General features: G+C 42.5%; 1 protein-coding gene across 2 annotated transcripts in view; it reads right to left on the minus strand.

The window, feature by feature from the left end:
• The window catches only part of PIK3CA (phosphatidylinositol-4,5-bisphosphate 3-kinase catalytic subunit alpha), a 66,361-nt gene extending 59,638 nt beyond the window's left edge, over window positions 1-6,723 (minus strand). For both annotated transcript variants that reach the window (XR_016279958.1, XM_089508800.1), the window contains exon 1: window positions 6,609-6,723. The gene's annotated coding sequence lies outside the window, so the exon portion shown is untranslated. The remainder of the gene's footprint in view (window positions 1-6,608) is intronic.
• Window positions 6,724-13,667: the final 6,944 nt, after the last annotated feature.

The following is a 13,667-nucleotide window of genomic DNA, read 5'->3' on the forward strand; positions in this document are numbered from 1 at the left end:
ATACATTCTCAGCCTCAGAGGAAGGCTTATCCTGAACTTATCCTCTGAACAAATTTTGCCAAGAAAGTCCCATGCTAGGGTCTCCTTAGAGTTGCCATAAATTGGAAATGACTTGAAGGAACACATCAACAACAAACTGTGGTCTATATGAAACTGAGGACACAGAGTAAAGCTTCTGACTTTCCCAATACAATGACTATTTGCATAACCTGGGTTACAAAAGCTTCATATCTTTACCCTGGACCAAGTACTGCTGCATTCAATACACAGCTGAAGATTTCAAGGCATTTACACACCTTGAAGAGCAGTGAAGAGTAGTATGGGTGATTCTGATAGGGGAACTTCACTATCATTATGGAATACATAAAGAAAAAATGTTTTTTTACAATACAATGAAATGTTATGAACTCACAAGAGAAATTCTGTATATCATCTAAATAGGAGTAATTTAAAAAAATGATTTAATTCCACTGCCAAAAATTTTCTAGCATAGATGTGTATGAGATATTAACTAGTGAACTTACTTGTAACAAGACATATGAAATGGACTTATATGGAGTCACAGCCAAGGAATCCACATACAATTCTACCTTTAATTTCAAAAGCAAGTTTAAACCAAGGAACCTCATTGTATGTGACTGTAGGTCCGGAAGTTGCCACTCTGGAATCCAGTGGACTCCTTGGCATGTGACTCCATATAAATCTACTTTATATGTTTTGTTACAAGTAAGTTCACAAGAGTTAATATCTTATACTCATCTATGCTAGAAATTTTTGGCAATGGAATTAAATCATTATGACAGAAATACAATGAACCCAATTTCAAGTTTCCTATGGAAACCTAGAAGTGGGTACTTAACCCTTCTCCAGCTCCCACTTTTTCTCCTGAAATTTCCCCTACTGGCACTCCCCTCTGTCCAAATAAGATTTGTAGGTTTGGGGAACTATCAGTGGGTGCTGAAATAAATAAGTGCCCTTCCCACCTGCTGAGCCTCAAACCACCTGCCCCCACACTCTTATTATCTTAGCCAAGCACACATTTGCTGATGCAACACTGTGTTTCACCCAAAAACATTGCATAACGTCTTCTTAAGGAGAAAGGCATCAGCACCACATATTTTATCTTTCAATGGCAAAGATGCTAATTTGTTATCAAATAATATGTGCCTTCCAAATTATACAAAAACAAAACTTTCTGTGAGTGTAGCAAAAACAAGGGTTATGTTAATTTCCAAATTGTTTGTCACTTTAGCTTTTCACTATATGCGTCTTCAGATAATGGATAAGCAGGCAAATAAAGTCCTATGAACATTTAATTGGGAGCAAGTACTATTGATAAATACAGTGCTCTTCTGAGCAAACATGCACAGGATTGGGAAATATGCCTGTAATTTTACATGCAAACATCACATGTAAATGTCACTGAAATCACTGGAAGCTATTTCCATAATCACATGTAGGACTGCATTGCACACACATGATCCAATCTACACTGCATTCATCTTTGCTATACTTTCCTGGCTGCACATTTACATTTTTACACAGATGATGAACTAGATCAGGGATGGGGAATTTTCAACCTGTACGCAAAATCTGACCCATTGGCTTGGCCCCTCTGGCCCTGGAATGAGGCTCTCACCCTTCCCAAAGGCCCACCTCCATAGAAAGAAGAAGCAACAGGGGAGTGCCTGATTCACAAAATCACATCTAAGTGCACTTCACTTCTTCCCAAAGTCAGTTCTGCTCTGCAATGGCAGAGTGGAATGAAGCAATGGCAGGTGTCTTCAAATGTCTCCTCGGTATGCCTTCTGAGACCAAATGTCCTCTCCTTCACTTTCCCCTGTAGGAAAGGCCAAGGACAAGTGAAGCTGCTTGTGCCCTCAGCAAACATGGTCAGCACACTGACTGACACCCGAAGTCCACCTTGAGGTGTGAAGGTGAAGTAGTAACAAAGTGATACTAACTTGAGAAGCTCTGGCCAATTCTTCAGCAAGTGATTTAATGGTCAGGTCCCTTCTGATGGTATATGGCCTGTGGCAGGGTGGAATCTGGGCCCCACGCCTTCCAAAGTTCCTCCTCTAATACAGTCAGAATCAACTATGTCTGTATCAAGAAGATACACACATAGCAGAGATTTTGCCCACAAATTGTTTCTAATATAGCACCAGGGGTGGGGGATGAGGTAGTTTCGTGGTGATGAAAGAAGAAACTTTACATGCAAATGTATATTTCTCACAGTGCAAAGTACAATATACATATATTCAGGAATTGTTTTGCAAGATACCTGTTGAGAGTTTACTAAACCAATCCACATTCTTCCAAGATTCTGTTGTCTATTTTATTTTGCTTTGCCTTAGATTATTCAACAGACACAGATATTCTTACATCACATGCTTTAACAATTTAAATAAATATTACCATAGTTATTTAAATGCACTACCATTTTGAATATTCAGTCATTCTCCACTGGCTTTGCTAGTTTAAAACAGTAGCATTTATTTTAATTACAATGCAACATACATTAAAGCACCAAGACAACAAGTCCTACACATTATTTTATCCCCTACATTCTCCACAAATGCAGTGCTATTAAGCAGGCAGCTTTTGAATGCAACTTTTTTAGTGCTATAATCAATTCATTTCAAATAAATATCCTTACAAAGCATGCTTTGTAAAATGTAAAACATGCTTATGAAATAGATTTAAAAGGATTTATCTTCCGATTTACAGCCATGCTGCTGGTACTGGAGCTTTTCAAGGATGTCTGCATGAAATAAACTTACTGAAATTATGCAATTTGTTTTTCAGGTCAGAAATTATACAATTTGTTTTTCAGAGCGCTCAGAAACAAAATTTAAAACGAGGAAGCTGCATGGCTTCAAGCTATGTACGAATACACTCATGGACAATGATCTGCCTTTGATCAGCCTATCACAAGGATATCTCCTTTCTAAAACTCAATACGCTGATTTTCAAAATGGTTAGCTTCCCAACTACTACATGAACAGCCTCCCTCTAATCTTATATTAAATTACAACAGTGAACAACAAATGCAAGAAGGTGTTCTCAACACTATTACTCTCCACCAGTCTGTTTGAAACGGCTTCTATTGCTTGCTTAGACACAAACATACCAAAGGGGAAAGAAAGGGTAGTGGCCAGGAACAGTGTGGTTTTTAAACCACTCCAACCACATTTCTATTGTTTCTTTCAAGCCCCAACACACAGGCAACCATGTAAACATCCCATGAAGGGAACAGAAACCCCTCCCTATCTCATTCATTCATTCATTCATTCATTCATTCATCTATAAGGGGCACTTGGTGAGGAATGCTGTAGTGGCCAAGACTGAAAACTGGTGAACAAGGGAGGAGACAGAAAAACAGGATGGTGGGATGGGTGGGAAGAGAGGAAGAGTGCATAGGTAGAGGAAACAGGAAAACATGCAGGCCCTTGTTTACATGAGGGGGGAATAAGAAAAGAAAATGGGACAAACCCAGTATGTGTAAAGAGGTCAGAAAAAGCTTCTTCATAAAGTTTGCCAAAAAGCTGTGAAAGAACACATGATGAGTTAAAACAAAATTGAGAAGGATATTAAATATAAGAAATATAGGTGGGGTGGGTGGATTTGATGTACATAATGTGCACCAAGAGTACAATAGAACATAGTCAGATTTATGTCTGAGTTAACATGGGCGCGTTACAGATGCGCCGAAGGGGCGTGCTAGGGTTAGGAAGGGGCGTATTAGGGTTGAGAAGGGGCATCCCTTCTGGATGCCCCTCAACCCTAGTACGGACCGAGTCTGTACAAAATGGCAGCACCTGTCCATATGGGGGCCGCCATTTTGACGACGCGGATGCGTAGCGTCCAGACGTCGTGCGGCGGAAGTGACATTGCGAGTGCGTGACTAGTGCCTTGAGGCGCCACTTCCGGGGTGCAGAAAGAAGCGCCATTTTGGCGCTTCTTTCTTGCTGTGCCCGGGAACCGTGTGGTTTGGCCGCTGCGGTTCCTGGACCCAGCAACCAGCGGCGGCGGCAGAGCGCCCTTCTTGGTCGCTCTGTAACGCACCATGGTTAGGATTTGGCTGCAACATGTGTAATGGAGCATGTTCTTTCATAGGCATCCTGTGATGCAAATAAGATCACTAAATGTGTTCACTCAAATGTATCCACAACAAAGGGCGTACATTTTTAAGCTGACAAAAGTCTCTCTTGTTTCCCCCTACAACAGAATATTGTTATAACCCTACAGAATATCGTGGAAGAAGACGACAGAGATGGAATCTTCTCAAAGGCAGAGAGAACTAAGAATGTTTGTGTATGAGGAAGAAGAGTTAAAATATGCACACAGGAGATGCAAAGGAAAGGAAACCACCCACCTCACAGTGCTATTGTAAGAGTAAAAGGGAGGGGATCATTTTCACATCCCTGTGTTGCTTGCGAAAGAATGGGAGAAAAGTGTAATAATAATAATAAGAGCTATGGGAGTAGGTGGGCTTTGAATGGAAGATACGTTATCTGTGTTTTTACATGTCTTCAAGTCACCTGTCATATCTTATGGTGACCTGATGAATTTCACAATTTTCTTAGGCAACAAATACTCAGAAGTGCTTTTGCCAGTTCCTCCCTCTGAAATACAGAACCCATAGTACCCGATATTCATTGGTGGTTTCCCATCCAGATACTAACCAGCGCTGACAGTGCTTAGCTTCTAAGATCAGGTCATATCTGATCCATTTAGGGTAATTTAGGCCAGCAGAAGGAGAGGCAACACAATATAGTGGGCCCTTCTTATAGTGTTCCGGACCTCTTCATGGATGAAGAACCCCACAGGGCCTCAAGTCCCATGGTTTTCAATGGCGTCATGTGCGGCCGCATGTGGCCATTAGCATCAATGGGGCTTGCTGTCCATGGATGCTTAAGTCTGCAGATGACAAGCCCGTGGTTGGGGAGGGCAGGCTGTATAATTCTAGGGAGAGAGAGTGGGAATTTTAGGGGTCAGAAATGGAAAGAAAGAGGAGGGGGCTGAGAGACGGCTTCCCACACTGGGGGCTGAAAAGGGATGACACCATTAAATGTGTTGGACTATGAGTTCAGCAATGAAACCCACTAGGTGACCTTGGACAAGTCACATGCTCTCAGCCACAAGGGAAAGCAATGGCAAACCTCTGAACAAATCTTGCCAAGAAAACCCCATGATAAGTTCGCCATAAGTAGGAAAGTACTTAAGGTAGACAACAAGTTGAAACTAGGAGAGGGAAAACAGAGACAAACCGTGAGCAAACAGCATGAACCATAAAGGAAGCTGTGATTGTTGGATTTTCAGGACGAGGATGGACACACACACACACACAACCCCTCCCTCCTAAACAGTTGTGAACAACACAAATATACATGCCATTTTAGTTTCAACACAACTTACTCCAGGATATATATGTCTACCTGACCGCACCTTCATAAGCGGCCACTCTTAACGAACAGCAGTTCTGAAATTAAATCCCACTGAAGGCAAACTGAGGTTGCCTTTCCTGAACCTATCATGGAGACCCCCTCCTACAGGTGAAAGGAACAGAGCTTCCCTCCCAACTCAAATATCGACACCCAAAACTGGGGCCAAGGTTTCTCCAGAGCCTTAAGGGGGACTCTAAAAGTGAGGGTCCATCTACACCGGAGAAATAATGCAGTTTGACACCACTTCAAGTGATGGAGCTAGTGGCTTGAACGCTAGACCAGGACTCTGGAGATTAGGTTTTGAATCCCCATTGGCCATGGAAACCCACTGGGTGAACCTGGGCAGGTCACACTCTCTCAGCCTCACAGGGCCGTCCACTGCAAACTCCCTACGAAGAAACTTGCCAAGGAAATGCCATGTTAGGTTTGCCTTAGGGTCACCACAACTCAGAAAAGGCTTCAAGAGCTCCATCCTATGGAATCCTGGGATTTGTAGTGCTACAAGTTTTTTGTTTTGTCTTCTGTGCCAAACAGTGCTGGTGCCTGACTAAACTGCAACTCCCAGGCCATTGGAAGCAGTGTCAAACTCCATTATTCCTACAATGTTGACACACCCTCTGAGCTTCTTCTCAAGAGGCCTTTCCTTCTTCACATCTGTTGTTGCTGTTGTTGTTGCTGTGTGCCTTCAAGTCATTTTTGGCTTATGGTGACCCTAAAGAGAACCTATCATGCTTCTGCTATTTCATATCACTCACACACCCCCCTCATTTAGTTAGCTCTGTGTTGGTCGTCTGGATGAGTGACCGACCTGTGTGTGCTTCCTATATCTGCTTAACACAAGCTCCCATAGGTTCCCATGCCTTGGGTCTCTATCAGTGGTTGCCAGTATAAGCGGTGCTGGACGCAACTCCTTTAACTGCCCCTGAGTCAGTCCTAGGGAGTCCTGGGAACGGTAGTTTGTTGTGGCGCCAGAGCTCTCCCTCGCGAAACTACAACTCCCAGGATCCCCTAGCACTGAGCCGGGGCAGTTAAAGCGGTCTCAAACCGGGTTATTATTTCTGCAGTGTGCTGCTCTGGACCTGATGACTCTCACCGAGGTTTGAGGTTTAAAAGGGAGCGAGAGAGGAGAGCCCTCGTTCTTTCCTGGGGGCTACTTACCTCCGCGTCCCCCCTCGGCGCCTGACATCCGGAAGGCGGCCTCCTCCTCCTCCTCCTCCTCCTCGCGCCCCGCTCCTTCCTTCCTTCCTTCTTCCACTCCTTCTGTCTCACAAACAAAACACCCACACGCCCAGAACCGGAAGTTAAAAAGGTATGACCCCGGAAGCAGATCCCCGCCAGAATGCTCTTGGAGGTGGCGGCGACTCGGGATGGAAAACAAGCGCTAGATAAACAGAACCGGGCTTCTAAGGCGCATGCGCAACTCCCGGGGAGTAGGTGGGCGGGGATTGTTTTGGCGCATGCGCACTGGAGGAGTGCCCTGAGGCGCCTTGTGTGTGGGTTTTTTTTAAACTGCAGGCTGTTGTTATACCAACCGTTGCCACATGGCTCAGTGCTAGGGAATGCTGGGAATTGTAGTTTGTTCTGGCACCAGCGCTCTCTCTGACAGAGAAGTCTAAAAAAATGCTTCACAGAAAACTACAGTTCCCAGAGTTCCCTGGGGCAGTTAAAGCGGTGTCATCCTGGATTATTTCTGCAGTGTGTTTTTGGGTCTCTCTCACAGAGAAGGCTAAATGTCTCACGCAACTAGAGTTCCCAGAATTCCTTAGCATCGAACCAGGGCAGCCAAAGCAGTCTCAAACTGGGTTATTTCTGCAGTGTGGATGGATTCTCAGTCTCTATCACTGTAACACTCCTTCAATATTTGAACATGATTATCATGTCACCTCCTAACCTTCTCTTCTCCAGGCTAAACATGCCCAGCAGCCTAAGCCTCCCCTCACAAGGCACCCTGCTATGGCAAAACCAGCAAATGCTCTTGTTATATAATCTTAGTCCATGGAAGTTTCTGCCAAATAAAATTTCTCGGTTCCTAATGTGGCACTGTCCTGTCTGCTGTTTTACATTCTTGATGCCCTTAATACACAGAATCATAGAGTTGGAAGAGACCACAAGGGCCATCTAGTCCAACCCCATGCCATGCAGGAACTCTCAATCAAAGCATCCCCATTGACAGATGGCTATCCAGCCTCTGCTTAAAGACCTCCAAACAAGGAGACTCGATTACAATCTCCAAGGAACGAGTGTGTTCCACTGTCGAACAGCCCTTACTGTCAGGAAGTTCCTCCTAATGTTGAGGTGGAATCTCTTTGCCTGCAGTTTGCATCCATTGTTCTGGAGCAGCAGAAAACAAGCTTGCTCCCTCCTCAATATGACATCCCTTCAAATATTTAAACAGGGCTATCATATCACCTCTTAACCTCCTCTTCTCCAAGCTAAACTCCCCCAGCTCCCTAAGTCATTCCTCAGGGCATGGTTTCCAGACCCTTCACCATTTTCATCACCCTCCTTTGGATGCATTCCAGTCTCTCAATGTCCTTGTGATGGGCAATAATTTGGTAGGCGCACTTTCACCTAGGTGCATGACGATACAGGTTGGGGTACGTTCAGTCAATTCCAGTCAATTGTTGACACCATTGAAATATCAAATGGGTACAAGTGATTATTCTCTACTGAGTCATCAAGGGTTGTTACTTGTCATCCTCTAAACAAACAATCCTGTGTGCTTGTGTGTGTGATATCACCAAGTTTGGGAGGGCCTGGCAGGTAATGATTTGCAATAGCGCATCGTCTTATGACTGTTGCCATCACTTAGTAGAATATAGAGCAATTACTCATGTATATATCAAGTGTTTATCTAATCGTGGAGAATTACAAAAGACCAGGCTTTTAAAGGAATCTGTACACAGGGTGAAAATATGAGGTTGCTCCATTTCTACAAGAGCAGCTTACTACACAGCCTAAAAATAGTAGGTTGCGCCTTTCTAAGAAGCTTAAACATGCTGGGGGCACTTGCTAGAAGAGGAAGCTTAAGGTTTCCACTCATTCCTCATTTGATTGTTCGTGATTTCAATATGCCACAGCTATGATAGATAGTTATATATATGGAATGTCCTCCCCTTAGAGGCCCAGTAGGTATCTACAATGTTTTTTATTCTCTTGCCAGGGCAAAATATGAGCTTTTATTGAAGCCTTTGAGGCCTAATGGTTTTGTTCAAATCTGCACGATTTCAACTTTTTATATTGTTAAATTGTTTTAAGTGATTTAGAATGTTTAAATTATTTTGCTATTGTTTAAACTTAAACTTTATTATAAGCTGCCCAGACATATGATCGGATGGGGTAGAATTAAAAATAGAATAAAAAATTAAATAAAAACAAATCCTTTTTTCAAAAGCTGCCTTGAATCCCATCTTGGGAGAAAGAAAGGCAAGATGTAAATTCAATAAAAAATAAATAAAGGAACACACCTCTGTAAATGGGGTATTAAAATACCAGATGCTAAAGCTAATAACAATGCCTGGAGTATAGTGACGTTGTCTAACAGCTGCTGAAAACAAAATTCTGGAGTAGATTAATCCTTGATCTGTTCCAACAGAATTGGTTGGGAGAAACTGCTATGTCTGAGGAGTCAAGACACTTTGGGGACTGCTTTGGCTGGGCCTGTCTAATTCCAGTGACTTCAGATTGTAGTTGTTTTTATTCGTGCCTTCAAGTCGTTTCTGACTTGTGGCGACTCTGAGGCGAACCTATTACAGGGTTTTCTTGGCAAATTTCTTCAGAGGGGGTTTACCATTGCCATCCTCTGAGGCTGAGAGAGTGTGGCTTGCCCAAAGTCACCCAGTGGGTTTCCATGGCCAAGCGAGGATTCGAACCCTGGTCTCCAGAGTCATAGTCCAGCATTCAAACCACTATACCACTGGCTCTCTTTGACTTCAGTAGGGTTCAGAAATTAATTCTGCATAGATTAGAATTCTTTGTGGGTTCATTCTATGCTGTTGATCAAGCATAGACATACTCTAATGCCATTTGTGTGTAATGTTATGGCCTATTATGAGTAATAGCGTGAAATAATATTGCAGTTAGATATAGTTATGCTGTATGAGATTTGAAGAGGATGATGTTCCATCTGGGAACATCTCCCTGACGTTGCTAGATACCACTTGGTATATGATAAATTTGTTTCGCTCTTAACTTCAAGAGCCTACTTGTACAAAATGAAAAATCAGTCACTTCCTCTACAAACCTTCTCCAAGAAGAAAATGTTAATAAATATTTCAGCCCCCTTCTGCCTCCTTAAGAATACATTATTATCAATGCATGGATTTATCTTCCTCTGGAAATAGATTTTCTGAGATGTCTCTCCACTCTAGCGGAAGCCTCTTTGCCTTTTGCGTTCTAATTGATGACTGCCATCTAGTGATGTTCTCAAGGACTCTTCTTTTTGACGGTTGTATTTTTCAGAGTAATGTCAAGTTGCTGAATTGGCTAGCATGGGCGTTAAAATTGATAATAGCTATCTAAATCTACCGAACATTTAGAAAGTGAATTTAAAGCACCAAAGGGGTTTTATTGTGCGTGCCTTCTCAACAAAACTTGCCAGGAAAACTCCATGATAGGTTTTGCTTGGTACCATGTTGAAAACAACTTGAAGGCACACAACAACAACAACAACAACAACAATAACCATAACCACAATCCAAGTTAATGCTGCAACCACAGAGGCAAAAGAAGAAAGTAAAAGATTCTGTGCTGGAGCTGAGGAGGAAATTGATCACACATCCAAAACAGGACTTCTTGTTAGTCATCGGAAACTGGAATGCAGAATGGAACTAGAGCAGAATCAAAAATTTTAGGAGAATTCTGTCAAGGATCAAGAAATTAATCAGTAGAATGTCTCCTTCCTTCAAGTTTAATCCCGCTTTACATATGTTTAGGGTTGCCATAAACCAGGACCTCCAAACCGGGACAAATGTAGGACAAATGCAGGACAACATTTTCAAATGTAGGACATGTTTTTATAAAAATGGAGGACACGCGAAAAATTTGATGATTTTTAAAAAATGTTAATCTAAATGCATGTTTCTAAGGCATGATCAAAATGGAGGACATTTTGGCATTATTCCTAGACAGATGGCAGAAATGGACTTCCCTTTCTGGCCATATTTATATACAGTGGTACCCCGGGATACGAAAGCACCGCCTTACGAAATTCCCGGGATACGAAAAAATTCCAAAGAAAAAAACTGTTCCGGGTTACGGTTTTTTTTTTCGGGTTACGAAAAAATTTTTTGGTGCTTTTCGGCGCGATTTCACACGAAATCGCGGCTTTCGCTATTAGCGCCTATGGGCTATTCGGCTAGCGAAAGTTTCCGGGTTACGAAAGCGGCAGCGGAACCAATTAATTTCGTAACCCGGGGTACCACTGTATTATAAAATACTAAAAATAATGAAAAAATAAATAAAAAACAAGACAGGGGTGTATATATTTAATAATAAAAATAATGAAAAAATAAATAAAAAACAAGACAGGGGTGTATATATTTAATAATAAAAATAGTGAAAAAATAAATAAAAAACAAGACAGGGGTGTATATACTTAATAATAAAAATAATGAAAAAATAAATAAAAAACAAGACGGGTGTATATATTTAATAATAAAAATAATGAAAAAATTAAAAAACGAGACAGGGGTGTATATATTTAATAATAAAAATAGTGAAAAAATAAATAAAAAACAAGACAGGGGTGTATATATTTAATAATAAAAATAATGAAAAAATAAATAAAAATCAAGACAGGGGTGTATATATTTAATAATAAAAATAATGAAAAAAGCAATAATAAAAATTAATAAAATAAAACTAAGAAATAATTAAAATTAATGAAATAAAATATAAAACAAGCAATAATAAAATTAATAAAATAAAATAAAATGAGTATTTTATATTTTTTAAAATTAATTTAAAAAACCCCAAAAACCCAAGGCAGACCTAATGGCCACTGACTCACCTTTCCTCCTTCTGCTCCCCCCTCCTCCTCCTTCTCCTCCTCCTCCTCCTCCTCCTCCTCTTTCTCTTTAGGCTCGCGCGCGCACTTGCGCAGGGAAGTGGGGCAGGCGCGCGCGCACAGGGGAGCAGGGCAGGCGCGCACGTGCAGGGAAGCGGGGCAGGTGCATGCGCTGCCGCTGGCCCCTGCTGAGGCCCGGGTGGCGCGCGCTGAGGAGCCCGTCCCCTTTGGCCAGCCGGCCAATGGCTGGCTGGTCAAAGCAGGGGACGAGCTCCTGCTTTAGAGCCCCCCGCACATGTGGGTGGGAAAGCCCTGGCACTGGAGGCACGGTGGTGGTGGCGGCGGCGCTGCTGCGGGTGAGAAGGAGGAGGAAGGCGGAGCCGGAGGAGGAGGTGGGTGGGCGCTGCCCACCACTCCAGGAAGGGGAAGGAGGTGGGTTGGCGCCGCGGCCAGCCGCATTAGCGGCAGTGGTAATGGCCACAGGAGCGGGCCCCGGACCGGGACCAATGCATGGCTGGGGGCCAAACCAGACCGGGACCGGGAGGGCCCCCCAAAAGTGGGATTTTCCCGGCGGCCACCGGGATATGGCATCCCTAGATATGTTCAGTGTATAAGTTAAACAGATAGGGTGATAAAATGTGGCCTTGCCTAACTACCTTGCCAATTGGAAACCTTTCAATTTCTCCATATTCTGTCCTGATGGTAGCCTTTTGTCTTAAATACAGGTTACTCATTAGGCAATCAAGTGTTGTGGCACACCCATTTCCTTAAGAGCGATCCATAATTTTTCATAATTACACAAAGGCTTTGTTATAATGTATAAAGGACCAAATGATTTCCTTCTGAAATTACTTGGCACGCTCCATTATCCAACATATGTTTCCACTATAATGCCTAGTGCCTCTTTCTTTCCTGAACCTAACTTGGACACTTGGCATTTCTTGCTCCATATATGGCAAAAGTCTTTGTTGTTGAATTTTGAGCATCATTTTGCTTGCACGGGCAATTAATGAAATGGTCCTGCAGTCACTGCAATGCCTAGTATACCCTTTATTGGTGAGTGGAATGTATATTGAGCATTTCCAATCTGCCGGCCATTGTTACATTTTCCGTATCTGTTGACAGATTTCAGTTAGAACTATTATTAGATTCTGTCTTTGTAGCTTGAAGCAGCTCTGTTAGTATGCCATCTGTTCCTGGTTCACCCATCCTGTTCCTCTGCTGCTCTGTTTCCTCTGAAGGGAGAGAGCCAGTCAGTGGGAAAGGGGCTGGCACCATGGAGCAGGAGGATGGCCTGACTAGTTGTCATCACTCCTCTATAGTGTTACCTGGTGCAGCCCACACACCCTGCACCTTCCAATGATGCCACTGGTGCTAAGGATACCTCCAATAATGCTTATGATACCTCTGAGGACATGTTCCAAATAAACCAGCCGGTTTTATTAACATGGCCTGCAAAGCTTACAATGTCACATCCCATTTTTGTGGATAACAATTTGGCTTCCCAGGAGATTAAAAAAAACCCTCCTGTTTTTATAGATAACAGTTGCATTGAAGGACAATGTCGCACTATGCACTACCTGCCATATTTCATTATAGTGGCAACAAATGTATTTTCCTTTAAAGGTGGAGTTAAACTTGGTGGCTACAACATCAAGATCTTGTAGTGATATAAATATCAGTTTTTGTGCCAAATTTCATGCTTTTAACACAAAGTGCACCATAGGTTAGCTAATCTTATTGTGGTTTTTAGCTGGACCTAATGAAGTTATTATGATTACGATGGTGTGCCTTGCTGAGTGTTTGTCTGTATCCATCAATATTCTGCTTTCATTTTTGTCCATTATCTCAAAGAAAGTCTAGTTATCGGTAACAACAGTCCACCCGGCAAGGAAAATGCTGAGATAAGAAGAGGGCACGAAGCACGTACAAACCCTCTCCAAGGAACATTGACATTATTGGCAGGCATCTGTAGTCTCAAGAAGGACAGTCTAGCTCTTTTTTTGTGCATTCAGTACCATGTTAATTCACACATTTAAGACAGACATGTTAAAGAGTTTACAGCTCTGCACAGGATGAGGATCAATTTTAACTCCCAGAACTCCCCTACGTCTATGTGGTCAAATCCTTATGCCCCAAGTGCACTGGAAATGATGCAATTCAGGAATTTGAAGTTTTGTGAGATATTTAGCCTTTTCTGTCCGAGAGCT

Source organism: Sceloporus occidentalis, unplaced genomic scaffold (assembly GCF_023333645.1).
Source record: "Sceloporus occidentalis isolate IW3139 unplaced genomic scaffold, rSceOcc1.0.p SCAF_2, whole genome shotgun sequence".
Lineage (NCBI taxonomy): Eukaryota > Metazoa > Chordata > Lepidosauria > Squamata > Phrynosomatidae > Sceloporus > Sceloporus occidentalis.